Source organism: Lemur catta, chromosome 3 (genome assembly GCF_020740605.2).
Source record: "Lemur catta isolate mLemCat1 chromosome 3, mLemCat1.pri, whole genome shotgun sequence".
Classification (NCBI taxonomy): Eukaryota; Metazoa; Chordata; class Mammalia; order Primates; family Lemuridae; genus Lemur; species Lemur catta.
This window is the reverse complement of record NC_059130.1, coordinates 53,525,074-53,544,333: the sequence shown is the minus strand read 5'-3', so window position 1 is coordinate 53,544,333 and position 19,260 is coordinate 53,525,074. Positions and strand designations below refer to the sequence as shown.

At 41.0% G+C, this 19,260-nt stretch overlaps 1 long non-coding RNA gene and 1 other non-coding gene across 3 annotated transcripts in view; one reads left to right on the top strand and one right to left on the bottom strand.

The window, feature by feature from the left end:
• LOC123635401 overlaps window positions 1–19,260 on the top strand; it is a 28,483-nt gene that overhangs the window by 7,038 nt on the left and 2,185 nt on the right. The window contains exons 2-4 of one of the 2 annotated variants that reach the window (XR_006734119.1): window positions 1,832–1,958; window positions 2,888–2,955; window positions 9,460–9,510. This is a non-coding gene — a long non-coding RNA (uncharacterized LOC123635401). The remainder of the gene's footprint in view (window positions 1–1,831; window positions 1,959–2,887; window positions 2,956–9,459; window positions 9,511–19,260) is intronic. The other variant, XR_006734120.1, reaches the window with a different exon arrangement.
• Window positions 3,086–3,188, bottom strand: LOC123636195. The gene has a single exon (XR_006734399.1). It is a non-coding gene; the product is annotated as a U6 spliceosomal RNA (small nuclear RNA).

The following is a 19,260-nucleotide window of genomic DNA, read 5'->3' as shown; positions in this document are numbered from 1 at the left end:
TCCCTCTAAACCTGATATTGCTATTTGCTAAGCTCTCAACCTTGACAAGATTTGAGCAGCTGGTTCCCAAGGCCTTAGGTGTCTGACCCAGTCTGTAGTTCAGTCATGTGACCTGCTGACTCAAAACCTGAACACCTCTCCTCTCCAGAACACCATTCCCTGGTCTCTATGTGACATTCTTCATCATTGAAATGAAGTGTTGCCTTCAATAAAGCAAAACCCCAGGTTTTCCTGTGAATTCCCAAGTTTCAAAGAATGGGAAGAAATGTCTTATGAAAACCCTTGTTGCTCCTTCAGGGAAGAAGACTTGAATTCTAAATAGTTTTTATGACCAGGGCACAGTGGCTCACGCCTGTAATCCTAGCACTCTGGGAGGCCGAGGCAGGAGGATCACTTGAGTTCAAGAGTTCGAGACCACCCTGAGCAAGACTGAGGCCCTGTCTCTACTAAAAATACAAAAAATTAGTTGGGCATGGTGGCACTTGTATGTAGTCCCAGCTACTTGGGAGGCTGAGGCAGGAGGATTGCTTGAGCCAGGAATTTGAGGTTGCTGTGAGCTAGGCTGACACCACTGCACTCTAGCCTCAACAACAGAGTGAAACTGTCTCTGAAAAAAAAAAAAAAAAAAAAAGCCCTGGTAGAAAAGAGTAAGTCTAAAAGCCCACCTCTGTGGGCCTGAGGATGGGGCAGGGAGCAGGGGTGACTTTCATCTGAAATGTACCTAAAGAAGCCTGAGTCTGAGGTTGAGACTGGCTCCTGGGACAGTTGCTGTCCAGGTTGGGAGGCACACTCTAGCATGTGCAATGTCATCAAAGCCCTAGTCCGAATCGTAACCCCTCCTCTCATGTGCAGCACAACCTGGAGGCTAAGGTATGAGGCAGGGCTGCCCTGTGTGATTCCTGATGAAGAAATGCCCTGATGAAGTGTGTTGTTCCCCAATAAAGTTCATTTTCTTTGAGAATTCCGCTGTCCTTTTCCAAATTAAACTAGCAAAGTATGAACTTTTGTAAAATCTTCTTGGCCATCCAGCTCTCTAAATTTTAAGCCTTTGTCTGTCCTTCCCTCATCAAAAATGCTGTGTTTTGGAAAACTGATTACCAATGAAGGAGTTAGAAGGTGGAACTGGATCAAAATATCTTTAAATGAAAGCAGCAACACAAGCCCTTCCCTCTAAATGAGATGGCCTCACCTCTGGGCCCATGGAGAAAAGCCCACTCCAAGGTGCTAGTTTTCATTTTGCTTCCTAAGGGCACCTCTGCATTCATAACCAAAGCGAAGGAGAATATTGCATGACTTCAGAAGAAAGCCAACTACCTTGTAACATCTTCAAGAAATTCTGCACTCCCTTGGGGCTTGCAAAGCTCCCTACCTCTTGCAAACCAAAAGCAAGTTCTCAGTCACCTAGCTCTAGTTTGCATAATTAAAGTGGAAGCTGCTTCTTTTCTGGGTGACCCTAGACCAACCAGGCCTATTGGGCCTGTGACAAAAATAAGATATTAATACAAATAAAACGAAATGTTGCAGCAGTGAAAGCTTTTATTATTTAGATGAGCAGCAAAAGCCAGTCCTCTGGATGCTCATCTGACCCCTACCTACCAGGATCATACAGCCAGGGTAGTGTCTACTTCAGGTACTGTATTGTTTTGAAGTTGGCACACATATAACTTAATTTCATGTCATAATTTATAAGACTTTTTAGAGAAATAATTTATTAATATCTTCTGTTATCTTCATTTTTGACATGGAAAAACATAGCCTATGATCTTTTTACCTTGCTCATTCCCACATCCCTATCTCTTGTCCTTCTCACATTGTCCCATTTATACATTAGTCATCTTTGCAGGGGCAGGAACCACAGGATTTTAGACAGTCACATTCACTATGGCCGCATGGGGAGAAAGAGTCCACCTTCAAAGTCAACCAGACACTAACCTCTTTTCTCCTTATTGGGCATCCAGGTAACATTTCCTTTGTACAAAGAGTCTTGCTACTAGGAAAAAGTTTGAAATCACTGATCTATTCTAAATCCCTCACTTTATAAAAGCACAAACTAAGATCCAGAGAGATTTACCTTATACAAGATCAGCCGGTTTTAGCAGAGCAATCAGTAGCACCCTATTCTCAAATTCCTTGTCTATGGCTCATCCTACTAAGCAACAAAAAATCCCAGTGAGCTCTGAAGAGAAGACAAGTAGCTCAAAATACTCTTTTGATCAAAACCCACTTGGGATTAGGGCAGTCACCCTCTCTGGGTGAGATAAACTGAGATTCCCTTCTCCTCCACCCCAACTTCTGTTGCAGAACAGGGTCATCACCACAGGGAGAGCTGAGTTTGTGGAGGGGGTCCTGGATTGAATCAGAACAGACTATACTTTGGTTTTAAAGCCCAGAAATTTTTTTGTTTTGAGCTTCCATGTTTGGTTATTGATTGAGAGACCATAGGACCACAGAGCAGCCCTTTGGCTCTTCACAGTTTGAGAAAACAGCCCAATAGTTTTAGGAATTTCTCAAAGATGACTGTAGGGCAGAGAAAGAATATTTACCAAGTGGGACAGGAGGCTATAACCGAAGACCTTTCTAACCCCACTTCTGTAAGGATCAATTCAATAAAACCAGTAAAAACTGCTTTTGTTCTCCCTGTGATTAAGGCCTTTAATTTTTTGAGGAAAGTAACACACACACCAAGAAAGCCAGCTACTCATGTTGGCAATAAAAATAAAGATGTCTACAGAATAAAGGTTCTGACTACTTTGCCTACTACTTATTAGTTCTGTTAGCTTTTTGTGTAGAATCCTTAGAATTTTCTACATATATAATCATGTCATCAGCAAATAAAGATCATTGTACCTCTTTGCTAATGTATCTCTTGCCTTACTTCCTTGTCTAGGACCTTTGGAAGAACATTGAATATAAGTGGTGAAAGCAGACATCCTTCCCTTCTTCCCAATCTTAGAGGTACTCAGTCTTTCACTATTAAGTATAACGTCAGCTGTAAGTTTTTCATAGAGACCCTTTATTGGGTTCAAGAAGTTCCCTGGTATTCATAGTTTACTGAGAGGTTTTTGTCTTTAAAAAATATATATATGTATACATGGAATGTTTCAGAATTTGTGTGCCATCCTTACACAGGGGCCATGCTAATCTCTGTATCATTCCAATTTTACTATATGTGCTTCCAAAGTAAATACAGTTTTTGTTTTTTTAAATCATAAATGTGTGTTGGCTTTTGCTAAATCCTTTTAATATATCTATAGACATGATCATGGGTTTTTTCCCCCTCATTTCTGCTAAGGTTGTAAATTATACGTATTGATATTTAAATGTTAAACTAACCTTGCATTCCTGGGATAAGCCCCACTGGATCAGTATATTGCTGTATTCATTTTGCTAGTGGTTTGTTAAGGATTTTGCCAATGTTCATGAGGGATATTGGTTGGTAATTTTTCTTGCAATGTCTTTGTCTGATTTTGAAATCAAAGTAATATTGGCCTCATAAAATGAGTTGGAAAGTGTACTGCCCAATTCTATTTTTGGAAAATTCTTCATGGCTGAAGGATTGGTATTATTTCTTCCTTAAGTATTTGATAGAATTTACCAGTGATACCACCTAGGCCTAGGAATTTTCTTTGTGAGAAAATTCCTAATTATTAATTTGTGTCATTGAAATATAGATATTTAGGAGTACTTCTTGAGTCATTGTTGGAAATTTGCATCTTCCAAGGAATTTGCCCAATTCATCTAAGTTTTCAAATGTATTTGTGTAGTCATTTGTAATATTCTCTTACTGTCCCTTTAATTAATGTAGGATCTCATTAGTATTTTCTTTTTTCCCAGATACTGGTATTTTGAATCTACTTTTTTATTGATCAGTCTATAAATTTTATTCATTTTTAAAAGGATTTTTTAATTGATTTTCTCTGTTTTTCTGTTTTCTGTTCATTGCTTTCTGATCTTTATTTTCTTCCTTCTACTTCCTTTGGGTTCAAATTGCTCCTCTTGCCCTGGCTTCTTAAGATGGAAGCTTAGGCCGGGTGCGGTGGCTCACGCCTGTAATCCTAGCACTCTGGGAGGCTGAGGCAGGTGGCTTGTTTGAGCTCAGGAGTTCGAGACCAACCTGAGCAAGAGCGAGACCCCCATCTCTACTAAAAATAGAAAGAAATTGTATGGACAGCTAAGTATATATATAGAAAAAATTAGCTGGGAATGGTGGCGCATGCCTGTAGTCCCAGCTACTTGGGAGGCAGAAGGATTTCTTAAGTCCAGGAGTTTGAGGTTGCTGTGAGCTAGGCTGACTCACTCTAGCCCAGGCAACAGAGTGAGACTCTGTCTACAAAAAAAAAAAAAAAAAAAAAAGATGGAAGCTTAGATCACTGATTTGAGACCTTTCTTCCTCTCTGTGATGAGCTATAAATTTTCTTCTAAGCACTGCCTTACCTGCATCCCACAAACTTTGAAAAGTTGTATTAATATTTTCATCTTCATTCAATTCAAATGTTTTTTAATGTCCTTTGTGATTTCCTATTTGACTCTTAGGTTGTTTAGAGGTGTGTTGTTTTCCCCAAATACCTTTCTGTTATTAACTTTTAATTCCATTCTTATCAAAAATGGAAAAATATACTTTATATGATTTCAGTCATTTTAAATTTGTTAGGCTGGGCACAGTGGCTCACGCCTGTAGTTCTAGCACTTTGGGAGGCTGAGGCAGGAAGATTATTTGAGGCCAGGAGTTCAAGACCAGCCTGGGCAAGAGAGCAAGACCCTGTCTCTAATTAATTTAATAATGAATTAAATTTATTGAGACTTGTTTTATGGCTCAGAGTATGGCCTAATTTGGTAAATGTTTGATATGTAGTTGAATATGGATTCTGTTTTTGGAGGGAATGTTCTGCTAATGACAATTAGGTCAAGTTGGTTGGTACTGTTGTTCATATCTTAACATACTTACTGAATTTGTCAGTTTTTTCTATCAGTTCTTGAAAAAAATGTTGAAATCTCTAAAATTGTGGGTTTGTCTATTTCTCTTTTCAGTTCTATCAGTTTTGTTGCATGTATTTTTGAAGCTCTGTTACTGGGTACACACACATTTAGAATTGATATGTCCTCTTAATGAATTGTACTCAATTGTTATGAAATGACCTTTTTCTACCAAGGGACATTTCTTGTTCTAGGGTATACTTTGTTTGATATTAATATGACCATTGTAGCTTTCTTATGATAGATGTTTGCGTGGCATAATTTTTCCATCCTTTTACTTTTAAACTACCTGTACCTTTATACTTAAAGTGAGTTTCCTATAGACAGTGCATAGAGTTTTGCTTTTTTATTCCCTTAGTCTGACAATCTCTGCCTTATAATTTCAATGTTTAACCCTTTGTAGTTAATATAACTATTAATATGGTTGGGTTTAACTCTGCCTTCTTAGTATTTATTTTTTATTTTGCTTTATCTGCTCTTTGGGGGGTTTTGCCTCTTTTTCCACCTTATTTTGTTAATTGAGTACTTTTTAGCACTCCATTGTATCTCTACTACTGAAGCTACACTACTTTTTTTTTTAGTGTTGCTCTAGGACTTAAAATATGCATATTTTAATTATCACACTGCATCTTCATATACTGTTAGATCAATTCACATATAATGTAAAACTTCATAATGGTATACTGCCATTTCATCCCTCCCATTCTTTGTGCTACCATTGGCATACATTTCTCTTCTATATATGTCTAAACCTAACCACACATTGTTATAATTTTTGCTTCAAATAGTCACCTCTATATTAAATAAATTATAAAATGAAGGGGGAAGGTCTTTTATATTTACCCACATATATGACATTTAAAGCACTCTTCATTCCTTTTTGTAGAACTATATTCCCATCTGATATTTTTTCTGCATGAATAACTTCTTTCATTATGTGTCATAGTGCAAGTCTACTGACAAATCCTTCCAGTTTTTGTTTGTATGAAAATCTTTTATCTTGTCTTCACTTTTGAAGAATATTTTCACTTGTTTGCAAACTTTTGGGGGGGCACTTTAAATATGCCATTCCATTGTCTCCTGGCTTACATAGCTTCAGGTGACAAGTCCACAGTAATTCTTATCTTTGCTTTTCTGTGTATACTGTGTCATTTTTCTCTCTGGCTCCTTTTTTTTTTTTTTTTTTTGAGACAGAGTCTAGCTCTGTTGCCCGGGCTAGAGTGAGTGCCGTGGCATCAGCCTAGCTCACAGCAACCTCAAACTCTTGGGCTTAAGCGATCCTACTGCCTCAGCCTCCCAAGTAGCTGGGACTACAGGCATGCGCCACCATGCCCGGCTAATTTTTTCTATATGTATTTTTAGTTGTCCAGATAATTTATTTCTATTTTTAGTAGAGACAGGGTCTCGCTCAGGCTGGTCTTGAACTCCTGACTTCTAGCGATCCACCCGCCTCGGCCTCCCAGAGGGCTAGGATTACAGGCGTGAGCCACCGTGCCCGGCCTGCTTTTTTTTTTTTTTTTTTTTTTTTTTTGAGACAGAGTTTTACTCTGTCACCCAGGCTAGAGTGCAGTGGCATCATCATAGCTCACTGCAACCTCAGACTCTCCTAGGCTCAAGCAATTCTCCTGTTCTCCTACCTCAGCCTCTCAAGTCGTGGGGACTACAGGTGCATGCCACCACACCTGACTAATTTTTTCTATTTTTAGTAGAGATGGGGTCTTGCTCTTGCTCAGACTGGTCTCAAACTCCTGCCCTCAAGTGATCCTCCTGCCTGGGCATGTCAGAGTGCTAGGATTGTAGGCATGAGCCACCACACCCAGCCCCATTGTTTCTTTCTAGTATTATTTATTAGCATTCAGAAAAGGCTTAAGGAGATCCCAGTGCATATTTCTGGATCTCCTTTTCTACCAACTCCCCTTTGTCTGGATTTTTTTTTTTTTTTTTTTTTGCAACTTTGAGCTGCCTCAGCCTCCCTGAACTGCAATCTCTCTCTCTCTCTCTCTTCATCTCAGTGAGACCACTGTGCTCTGCTTGGGATCTCCCTCCTTGCTCCACTACTTGAGATGTGTCTCCAGGTAGATACCTAGGTTATGACAGCACTCACCTCATTTGTATTTCTTTTCTCAGGAATCACAATGCTATACTACCTCTAGTTCAATATGAGTACAGCTGTTTTCAAACATTTTCTCCGGTTTCTAGTTGTTTACAGTGGCAGGGTAAATGTGGCCCCTCTTACTCCATCATGGATTAAAGGGGAAGTTCATTATGCTTTTTTAAAAATCCATTTACTGGCCGGGTGCGGTGGCTCACGCCTGTAATCCTAGCACTCTGGGAGGCTGAGGCAGGTGGATCGTTTGAGGTCAGGAGTTCGAGATCAGCCTGAGCAACAGCGAGACCCCGTCTCTACTAAAAATAGAAGGAAATTATCTAGCCAACTAAAATATATAGGGAAAAAATCAGCTGGGCATGGTGGTGCATGCCTATAGTCCCAGCTACTCGGGAGGCTGAGGCAGTAGGATCGCTAAGCCCAGGAGTTTGAGGTTGCTGTGAGCTAGGCTGATGCCACGGCACTCACTCTAGCCAGGGCAACAAAGTGACACTCTGTCTCAAAAAATAAAATAAAATAAAAAAATAATAAAAATCCATTTACTGACTATTGTGGGAGGTAGTAGGAAGCAACTACATGTGTTCAATCTAACACATTTAACTGGAAACCTACTTTAATTTCTAAAATTGTAAGCATAAAACAATAGTTTTAAAATTAATAATTATTCAAACAGAGGGATAAAATTGTTTTCAGCTTTTATCTATGATCAGCTCAATTAGGATAGGCTTGAGCCATAAGCCAGGTTCCACATCCAGTTGTTTTCTTTATGTGCTTTCAACAAGATCTTTTGATAAAAGAATTGTACCAGAGAAGTAACGAAACTTTGTTTGAAAATTATGTCAGAATTTGACAGCTTAGGCCAGGGACAATGGCTCATGCCTGTAATCCTAGCACTCTGGGAGGCTGAGGCAAGAAGACTGCTTGAGCTCAGGAGTTTTGAGACCAGCCTGAGCAAGAGCAAGACCCCCATTCTCTACCAAAAATAGAAAAATTAGCCAGGCATCATGGTGCACACCTGTAGTCCCAGCTACTTAGGAGGGTGAGGCAGGAGGATTGCTTGAGCCTGGGAGTTTGAGGTTGCAGTTAGCTAGAATGAAACCACTGCACTTTACCCAGGGCAACAGAGCAAGACTCTGTCTGCAAAAAAAAAAAAAAATTAACAGTTTTTGCCACCAAAAGACAAGGTGTCACAAGAAACAATGCTCTTGGGGACCATGCACAACCCAATAAAGTCCAATTTTCCGACATTCAGTACTGTGTTTCCTATTTGAATTTCTCTTTTTCAGCTAAATGTGCTAAATCAACACTCTTGTAGATTATCTTCTAGTTCATATGGAATTCATGATGTGTATTCATACTGTAAGCCTACTAAATATTTACCCTTACAGCATTATTCTTTATTGCTCTATTGATAACATTATCTTCAGCATTAATTTTACTCTTCAATGAACAACTTTTGAGTCATGAGAGATAATACAACACAATAGAAACAACAAAAATGTTTACAGGCGGGGCACCATAGCTCATGCCTAATGCTAGCACTCTGGGAGGTCAAGGCAGGAGAAAAACCTTTTCTGTGTCTCAGAAAAAAAAAGTGTTTATAGTTTTTACAACTGAGATTTTTAACACTTACAAGGTGAAACAAATCAAAAATAATCTATAATTTATAACTGAAATTAGCTATGATGAACTGATCAATATGGTTCTTGCAATAAATGTCATGAAGCAAATATTAATAAAGTAATAGAATTTCTGTGAAAATCTTCTGTTTTTAAATTAGTTAAGCATATGTTTAAAATTGTTTCATCAGTTTTTCCTCTGAGACCATCAAATCATTTGCAAACTCCTTGACCACCAGAATTTTATGGACTACCTTTGAGAAACTCTGTTCCAGGATAGGCATTTGTATTTCTAATCAATGGTAGCAATTACTGATTTTCAGTGCTCCATACCTAGAAGGCATTTAACACCCATTTAATAAATTATTAATACTTATTGATTTTACTCGTATGTTAAGCATGATTATAAACTCTGAGGATGCAGAGGTGAACAAGACAGACATTGTTCCTGTCTGGAAGTGCTTCCTCTTTAGTGGGGAAAAGCAGACAATACAAAGGAAATAGAGAAGTTCAGAAAATGTTAAAGTGCTATGGTTTGAACATCCCCTCTAAGACTCAAGTTGAAATTGAATTGCCATTGTGATGGTATTAAGAGGTGAGACCTTTAAGAGATGATTACATTGAGGGCTCTTCCCTCAAATGGAGTAATGCCATTATCACAGGAGCAGGTTAGTTATCATGGGAGTTCAGCCTCCTTTTTCTGTCTTACATGTTTGTTTTCCCTTCCACCTTCCACCATGGGATAATGCTGCACAAAAGCCTTCACCAGATGCCCGCACCTTGATATTGGACTTCCCAGCCTCCAAAACTGTGAGAAATAATTTTCTTTATAAATTACCCAGTCTGTGGTATTCTGTTACAGCAACACACAAGAGATTAAGACATAAAGGAAATAGTATAATGAGATAAAGTGTTACTTGAGGAGGGTAGGAGTTACTTTAGATGGATGGTCAAGGAAAATCTTCTGAGGAGGTAACACTTGAGCAGAGCTGAGTTATGAGGAGGAGACAGGCACTGGGGAGCTGAGACCATTCTAGGTAGCGTGGCCAGTACAAAAGCCTGAGGCAGTAATAATAGTTTGGCCTTTTTGAGGAACTGAGAGAAAGCTGAGATGCCTGAAGCAGAATGAACAAGAGGAATGATGGAACTAGAAGAGGCTGGGAATGCAGCCAAGTGCCAGATTAGCAGAGACGTGTGGGCTGTGGTGAGGAGTTTGGGAAGCTACTGAAAGACTGTAAGCGGGGGAGATGACAGGAGTTAATTTACCTTTATAAAAGATCACTGGGTGGTGCATGGAGTATTGAGGGTTTGGAGAGAGGCAGAGTGAAAGCAGATAAACTAGTTACAAGGGTATTTAATAACCCAAGCAACCTTTTGATAAAAATCATTCTCACTGGGGTTAGGTGATTTCTCATTGTGGTTTTGATTTGCATTTCCCTGATGATTAGTAACATTGAACATTTTTTCATGTTTATTGTCCATTAGTCTATATTCTTTTGAAAGGCTTCTGTTCACGTCTTTTGCCCACTTTTTAAAAATTTTTTTATTATTTCAGCATATTCTGGGGGTACAAAAGTTTAGGTTACATATATTGTCTGTGCCCCCCCCACCCCCCGAGTCAGAGCTTCAAACATGTCCATCCCCTAGACAGTGAGCATCGCATTCATTATGTATATATACACCCATCCCCTCCCCCCCACATCTGCCCAACACCCAATTAATGTTATTCCTGAATGTGCTCTTAGATGATGATCAGTGAAACCAATTTGATGGTGAGTACATGTGGTGCTTATTTTTCTATTCTTGGGATACTTCACTTAGTAGATTGGGTTCCAACTCTACCCAGGAGAACATAAGAGATGCTATACCGCCATTTTATTTCTTACAGCTGAGTAATACTCCATGGTATACATATACCACATTTTCTTAATCCACTCATGCATTGATGGGCACTTGGGTTGTTTCCACAGCTTTGCAATAGTAAATTCTGCTGCTATAATCATTCGGGTGCAGATGTCTTTTTCATAGAATGTCTTTTGTTCTTTTGGGTAGATGCCCAATAATGGGATTGCTGGATCAAATGGGAGGACTACTTGTATCTATTTAAGGTATCTCCATATTGCTTTCCACAGAGGTTGCACTAGTTTGCAGTCCCACCAGCAGTGTATGAGTGTTCGTGTCTCTCCACATCCACACCAACATTCATTGTTATGGGACTTTTTGATAAACGCCATTCTCACTGGAATTAAGTGATATCTCATTGTGGTTTTGATTCACATTTCCCTGATGATCAGAGATGTTGAGCATTTTTTCATATGTTTGTTGGCCATTCTTCTGTCTTCTTTTGCAAAATTTCTGTTCATGTCCTTTGCCCACTTTTTGATAGGGTTGTTTGATTTTTTTCTTGCTGATTTTCCTAAGTTCTAAACAGATTCTAGTTATCAGTCCTTTATCGGATGTGTAGCATGCAAAATTTTTTCCCATTCTGTAGGTTGTCTATTTACTCTCGTGACAGTTTCTTTGGCTGTACAAAAGCTTTTTAATTTAATCAGGTCCCATTTAGTGTTGTTGTTGCTGTGATTGCCTTTGGGGTCTTCTTCATAAATTCTTTGCCTAGGCCAATGTCTATAAGAGTCTTTCCCACATTTTCTTCTAGAATTCTAATAGTTTCACACGTAAGGGTTAAGTCTGTTATCCACCATGATTTGATTTTTGTGAGAGTTGAAAGGTGTGGGTCCTGTTTCAGTCTTCTACATGTGGCTATCCAGTTTTCCCAGCACCATTTATTGAATAAGAATTCTTTTCCCCAGAGTATGTTTCTGTCTGCTTTGTCAAAGATTAGATGATTATATGAGGATGGTTTTATATCTAGATTCTCGATTCTGTTCCACTGGTCTGTGTCCCTGTTCTTGTGCCAATACCAAGCTGTTTTAATAACCACAGCCTTATAGTATAGTTTGAAGTCTGGTAAATTAATACCTCCCATTTTGTTCTTACTGCCTAGAATTGCTTTTGCTAAATTAGGTCTTCTCTGGTTACATACAAAGCATAAAATTATTTTTTCTATATCTGTGAAAAATGATTTTGGTAATTTAATAGGGATTGAATTGAATCTGTAGATCACTTTGGGTAGTACAGACATTTTAACAATGTTAATTCTTCCAGTCCATGAGCATGGTGTGGTTTTCCACCTGTTTATGTGCTCTGTGATTTCCTTCCTCAGTGTTTCATAGTTCTCCCTGTAGAGGTCTTTTACCTCTTTAGTTAAATGTATTCCTAGGTACTTTATTTTCTTTGTTGCTATTGTGAAGGGTATTGAGTTTTTGATTTGGTTCTTAGTTTTACTGTTATTGGCATATATGAATGCCTCTGATTTGTGTGTATTGATTTTGTATCCTGAGACTCTACTGAATTAATTTATCAGTTACAGGAGTCTCTTGGTTGAATTCTTAGGGTTTTCTAGATATAATGTCATATTATCAGCAAAGAGTGAGAGTTTGATCTCTTCTGTCCCCATTTGGACACCCTTGATTCTGTTCTCTTGCCTGATTGCTCTCACAAGGACTTCCAGCACTATGTCAAATAGCAGTGGGGATAGTGGGCAACCTTGTCTGGTTCCAGTTCTAAGTGGGAATGCTTTCAATTTTTCCCCATTCAGTATGATGTTGGCTGTGGGTTTGTCATATATGGCTTGTATCATTTTTAGGTAGGCCCCATCTATGCCTATTTTGTTAAATGTTCTTATCATAAAAGGGTGTTGAATTTTGTCAAATGCTTTTTCTGTGTCTATTGAGAGGATCATATGGTCTTTGTTTTTGCTTCTATTTATGTGGTGTATTACATTTATAGATTTGTGTATGTTGAACCACCCCTGCGTCTCTGGGATGAAGCCCACTTGGTCGTGATGGATTATTGTCTTGATAAGCACTTGGATTCGATTTGCTAGGATTTTATTGAGAATTTTTGCATCTATATTCATAAGGGATATTGGTCTGTAGTTTTCTATTTTTGTTGCATGCTTTCCTGGTTTTGGTATTAGAGTTATGTTGGCTTCATAAAATGTGTTGGGGAGGATTCCATCTTTCTTTATGTTGTGGAATAACTTTTTTAGGATAGGCACCAGTTCTTCTTTGTAGGTGTGGTAGAATTCGGGTGTGAAACCATCTGGTCTTGGGCTTTTCTTTTTGGGGAGGTTTTTTATTGCTGTTTCAATTTCAGTTCTTGATATCGGTCTGTTCAGGAATTCTATTTCTTCCTGGTTGAGCCTAGGGAGGTTGGGTGTTTCTAAAAATTTGTCCATTTCCTCCACATTTTCCAATTTCTCTGCATAAAGGTTTTTGTAGAATTCATAGGTGATCTCTTGTATCTCTGTGGCATCAGTTGTAATTTCTCCTTTCATGTTCCTGATGGAGGTTATTAGAGATTTTTCTTTTCTGGTCTTAGTCTAGCCAAAGGCATGTCGATTTTGTTTATCTTTTCAAAGAACCATCTTTTTGTTTTATTAATCTCCTGTATAGTTTTCCTGTTGTCCATTTCATTTAGTTCTGATTTGATCTTACCAATTTCACTCCTGCTGGGTTTGGGGTCGGTCTGTTCTTTCTCCAGCTCTTTGAGTCTATTCATTAGGTTGTCTATTTGTAAATTTTCTGTCTTTTTGAAATAGGCATTTATGGAAATAAACTTTCCTCTCAGGACTACTTTAGCTGTGTCCCACAGATTTTGATAACTTGTGTCTCCTTTGTCATTTAGTTCAAAGAATCTTTTAATTTCCATCTTGATTTCCTCATCTATGAAATGATCGTTCAGGAGAAGGTTGTTTAGCTTCCACAACTTTGAGTAGAAATGAGAATTTCTGTTAGGGTTGATTTCTACTTTTATTCTACTGTGATCTGAGAAGATGCATGGTATAATTTCTATTTTTTTTTTAATTTTTTAAGACATGTTTTGTGTCCTAGAATATGGTCAATCTTACAAAATGTCCCATGAGCTGATGAGAAGAATGTATATTCAGTGGAGTTTGGATAGAATGTCCTGTAAATGTCAGTCAGGCCCATTTTTTGTAGCATTCTGTTTAAGTCCATTATTTCTTTGTTTATTTTCTGTTTGGAGGATCTGTCCTGTGCTGTCAGCGGGGTGTTGAAGTCTCTGGCTATTATGGTGTTGCTGTTTATCATTTGGTTTAGTTCAAGTAGTGTTTGCTTTATGAATCTGGGTGCACCTAAGTTGGGTGCATACATATTAAGAATAGTTGTGTCTTCTTGTTGAACTGTACCCTTCACCATTATATAGTGACCATCTTTGTCTCTCATTACTTTTGTTGATTTAAAAACTAAGTTATCTGAAATTAAAACTGCCACACCAGCCTTCTTTTGGCTCCCATTTGCTTGAAATATCAATTTCTATCCCTTTATTTTCAGTCTAAAATCATCTTTGCAGGTTAGATGAGTTTCCTGGAAACAGCAGATACTTGGCTTGTATTTTTTTTGTCCACTGGGCCAGCCTGTGTCTCTTGCATGGAGAGTTCAAGCCATTCACATTTATTGAGAGAACTGATAGGTGGAACAGATTTGTGTTCATCCTGTTGGGTAGAACTTCACTGCTGTATTTTCCCTCATGAGCCATTGTGGTATCTGGCCTTTGATCTTTAGCTTTTGAGTAGTTTTACATTCGTGAGTGTTTCTTGTGCTGGTCCATGTGCAACTCTGTTTTGAGTACTTCTTGGAGGGCTGGTCTGGTCTTGGTGAATTCCCTCAGTCTGTCTTCATCTGAGAATGTCTTTATTTCTCCTTCGTATACAAAACTTAGCTTTGCTGGGTACAGGATTCTAGGCTGGGCATTATTCTGTTTCAGAAGAGTGAGGATGGGGCCCCAGTCTCTTCTTGCTTGTAAGGTTTCAGTTGAGAAATCTGGCATTATTCTGATAGGCTTTCCTTTGTATGTTACTTGTTTCTTTTGCCTTACAGCTTGAAGAAGGGCCTCTTTAGTGGATATTTTGGTCAGTCTGATGACTGCATGATGGGGTGTCTTCCTATTTGCAATGAATCTCCCAGGGGTCCTTTGGGCTTCTTGTACCTGTATATCTAGATTTTTAGCAAGGCCTGGGAAATTTTCCTCAATTATATCTTCAAATAGCTTATACAATCCTTGGGTATTATCTTCTTCACCTTCAGGAATGCCCATGACTCTCACATAAGGCTTCTTCACATAATCCCACATTTCTTGCAGACTTTGGTCTTTTCTTTGCTCTATCTCTGTGACTGACTTATTTAATTGGAAGGTGTTATCTTCGATCTCTGAGATTCTTTCTTCTGTTTGATCTACCCTGCTCTTGAGGCTTTCCTCTGTGTTTTGTAGTTCCCTGAATAAATTCTTCATTGCCAGGAGTTTGGTTTGATTTTTTTTTTTAATATTTCGATTTCTTTAGTGACTTTTTCTTCCAAGTCCTGGATTTGTGTGTGTGTGTGTGTGTGTGTGTGTGTGTGTGTGTGTGTGGTTTCTTTGTGTTGGTTATCCATTTTTTCTTGCATATCGTTCAGTTTTCTGATGATCCATGTTTGAAATTCTTCTGTCATTTTGGTGTTCTGAGTTTGGTTAATGTCCATTGCTAGAGAGCTGGTGTTTCTCTTTGGGAGTGTGCTTTCCGTTTGATTCTTCATACTTCTGGAGTTCTTTCGCTGATTCCTTCACATCTGGATCAGCTGTTCCTTATTCCCTTTAGATTTTCATTTGTATCATGACACACTCTGTTTAGTCTCTAAGCCAGTAGGTGGTGTTTGTGGGTGACATTTTACCACACCCTATATGATGAGAGTCAGTAGATGCAGTAAAAGGGTGTGCAGAATGACCTCCCTGTCAGTAGGTGGCGCTTGATGGCAGGGGAAAGCTGCAGTGTTGTTTTTGGGGCCTGTAACCAGCTCTCGTTCCTCTGGAGAGGCACTCTAGTGCCTCACGTGGTGGATGGGGCCCTGGGACTTACAGGTGTGTCCTTATTCTCCACCTCACTGGGGGTGGGTGGGGGAGTGAGCCTGGGCAGAGCTGGGTTGGGTGAGCCTGTCCTTAAGCTCCACAAATGCTGTTAGCAGGGGTCAAAGGTCTGTTCTTTTCCTCTGGGCAAAGCTGCCAGGGAGGGGCTGGAATGGCCCCTCTCAGCAGGAAAGACTGCGTGTGGGGGGTGGGGCTGTCTGAAACCTACAGTCTAGAGCCGGCCTTGCTCCTTTCCACCCTCCCCTATTCCGCAGTTTCTCCGGGGCCTCTGCCAGCAGGCAGGACCTCAAGCCAGTGGATCTACCCTGGCTGTCATGCAGGCCAAGAGGTTCCCTACCCAGGATCGCAGCCTGGGCTGGGCGCACGGCCTTCCTGTGAGAGGAGGGTTGCCCCTCAGGCACGCTGATCTGCCCCTGAAGGCACACTCAGTAGAGTCATTCACAAATAACACTTCTGTGCCCCAGGGCAATGCAACTGAGACCTGGGTGTACGGGATCTGGCCTGCAGGACTGTCTCCTGGGCCCTGGAGATCAATCCCTGACCCTTCCAGGGAGAGGAGTGCTGGTCTCAAGTCACCCACGGGGTGCCCAAGCTGAATCGGTGTCTCTCTGCCTCATGATTTGCCCCGCTCTCCTGGCAAGCAGCACCTGGGAGGCCTGGCGGGTAGGGAGCTCACAATCTGAGTACCCCTCAGTCTGCTGTAGGTCCCCAAAAGGAAAGGTCCCGTTCCCTGCAGATGCCTCCAGGTGGTGGCTAAATTGTCTTCTCTCAGCAGTGGCCGACAGGCAAAGGGGGAGGGGAGAATGAAGCAATATGGCGCCTACCAATGGGCTCGGGTCTGCGGACCGGGAGGTGCCCCAAGGGAGATGGGAGCCTGGTGCCCTGTCCGCAAGAGGCTCACGGTTCACTGGCGGTGGGCATCTCTGGGCTGGTGTGGGTAGGTCTGCTCAGGAGCCCATCCGCAGTCCAAAACGCAAGAGAGGGGAAATGTAGCTGGTCCACCTACCCTTGTTGCTGGTCTCCAAGCCTCTCGGGGGGTGGGGGAGCTTTCTCCTTCCAGTTCTCCTCCACAGCTTCTTTATGTGGAGTCACCTGTAGTTTCAGGCACTCTTCCTTCTGACCCTTGTCGGAATTTCTTCTAGAATTCTTATGGTTTCATGTCTCAAGCAGTACAAATGCAACCATGTAACCAAAACATTTGTACCTCCGTAATATTCTGAAATTTAAAAATAAATAAATAAATAATAATCCAAGCAAGAGGTGACTAAGGGTAGAAACAGTGCTGATGGAGAGAACTGGATGGATTTGGAGAGTAATTTTCATATAGAACAGGTACGACTTGCCATGTATTGAATGAATTAATGAATAGTTACTAAAATGAGATCCAAGAGGAGAAAGGTCAATATGTACTATAGAAGTTAAGGAAGACTTTCTAGGGGAGGCAGATTGACAGCTAGGCTTGAGAGATGAGCTAACTATGGCTAAGGAAAAGTGAAACAGTAGGGATCTGATTTTGAACAAAATCGAGGAGGGAATGAGTTTCCATGTGTTTGAGGGCTCTTGAGGAACCTGCCTGCTAGCTTGATATGAGTATTGGTTGTTGGGGAACAAGCAGGATAGTGGGGTAGGGCGAGATGAGGAGGGGCTACAGCACAGAGGATCTAGAAAGCCTAGAAGGGTGAACACTGTACCCACCCTCTACTTAATCCCCTGGACAGCTGTACCTTGGGCTTCCTACCAAGCTGACTGACATTGAGCCCTTTCTCCAAGTTCTATGCCTGGACTCAGGCACTCATCTTACTGCCTCCCAGGAGAGGTCCAGAGTGCTCACTGATCTTCCCAATGTTAAGATGACTGGTGAGTCAGTGGCCCGGGAGCTGGAACAGGTCCTTGCCACATTTACCATCCCTGGCAGATATGGCAACTCCTAGCACTCTATAAATGCCTCAGATAACAAGTAAATTATCCCATAAACTCTGAGCTGGAGGCATCAGTCCCAAAGGCGGTGGGTTTTTGCCAGCACCAGATGGGAAGTACCTCCAGGGCTGCCTGTTCGACCACCTACCCGCAGGCCGCTGCTGCTTCCTCCTCTTCCTCCCAGCAGTCTGGCATGCCAGCCTTTCCTGTCTCCACCAAGGAAGGAGTGTGCCCCACAACTCCACAACAAGATCCCAACAAGAGGCTTAGATTTTAAAATGCCAGACTCTCTAAGAGATCCCGTTGAGGTGGTCAGGCTTATATTCCCAGGCCCTGTCCTCTCTATGACTATAACAGATACATCCCTGCCACATGGTGCCAGCTCAACTGTGAGCTCTACAAGGGCAAGGACATACAGAGTGTCTCATACCTGCCTGTCCCTGGCAGCTTACACAGTAAGTGTTTAGAGTGCATTTACTGAACAAATGAATTCACCATGATGTAGATATGGAGTTTGGGACACAAAAACTACCCAATAACCAAATAGCTCCCCTGGAGGTCTGCCCACCTCCTCCATGAAAACAACAGCTACTTTTTACTCTGTTGTATATAACAGTGCTAGGCACATTTCCCACATTATCTCATTTAATACTTACAACACATCCACCCTTTACGGTGATCATTATTACCCACATTTTACTGATGATGAAACTGAAAGGTCAGACAAGTTAAGGTCACACTCACTACTAGCAAGAAACAGACCCAAGACTCCCACCCAGGCCTAACTGACCCCAAAGCCCTCATCCTTTCAGATCATAGTCCTAGAGTACCTCTTTGGGTAAACCCACTGGCGTTTTCCACCTGCCATTCAGGAGAGCAATACAGCAACACTTTAGCTCCCCCTCCCATCTTAGCAGAAAGGCGTTTATCAGATTAACAACGCCCCTGGCTCCCACAGCAGAAAGCAGGGTTCTATGGAAACAGAACTGGGCTTGGCTGGGGCTTCTGTGGGGGCCAAGGACACAGGGACTCACTGCCTTGGAGCAGGGAAGCCACCTTGTGCTTTTCCCCTTCCCAGGGTTAGATTATAATGTATCCTTTGACATCACTGTCAGCATGAGATACAGGAGAAAACACAGGATTTTGAGCCAGATAGATAAAGGTTTGAGTACTGACAGGCTGCATAGCCTCTCAAGTCTCAGTTCTTTTGGGTGAAGAATTATTTAATGGCACCTCCTTCAGAGGGTTGTCGCGGGCATTACATGAGATGGCATGTTTAAGGAGCTCACTCCACAGGTGGCACCCAGCAGCACTCTCAAACAAGTTCTCCTTTCCTCTCCACTGGATAGGGCAGTCATTATTGGTCCCACTTGTCACATGAGCAAACAGAGATGCCTACAGCTAGAAGGGTGCCATCTCCTAACTTACAAACCAGGGCTCTTTACTCTGCTTTTTAGCTGGTTCCTCAAAAGCAAAAAACAGGTTGTTCTCCTCAAAACTGCTGATTTTGCCTTGAATATGTAGCTGTCTGGGTCTTCCTCCTCTTCTCCTTCCCCCCCAACCCCCCAAATTCTTGTATTACCAGTTTCTTTGCACACAAATCAGACTGATCATCATAAAGCAATAGAAAGGGTCACAGGTACAATGGGAGGCAAATAC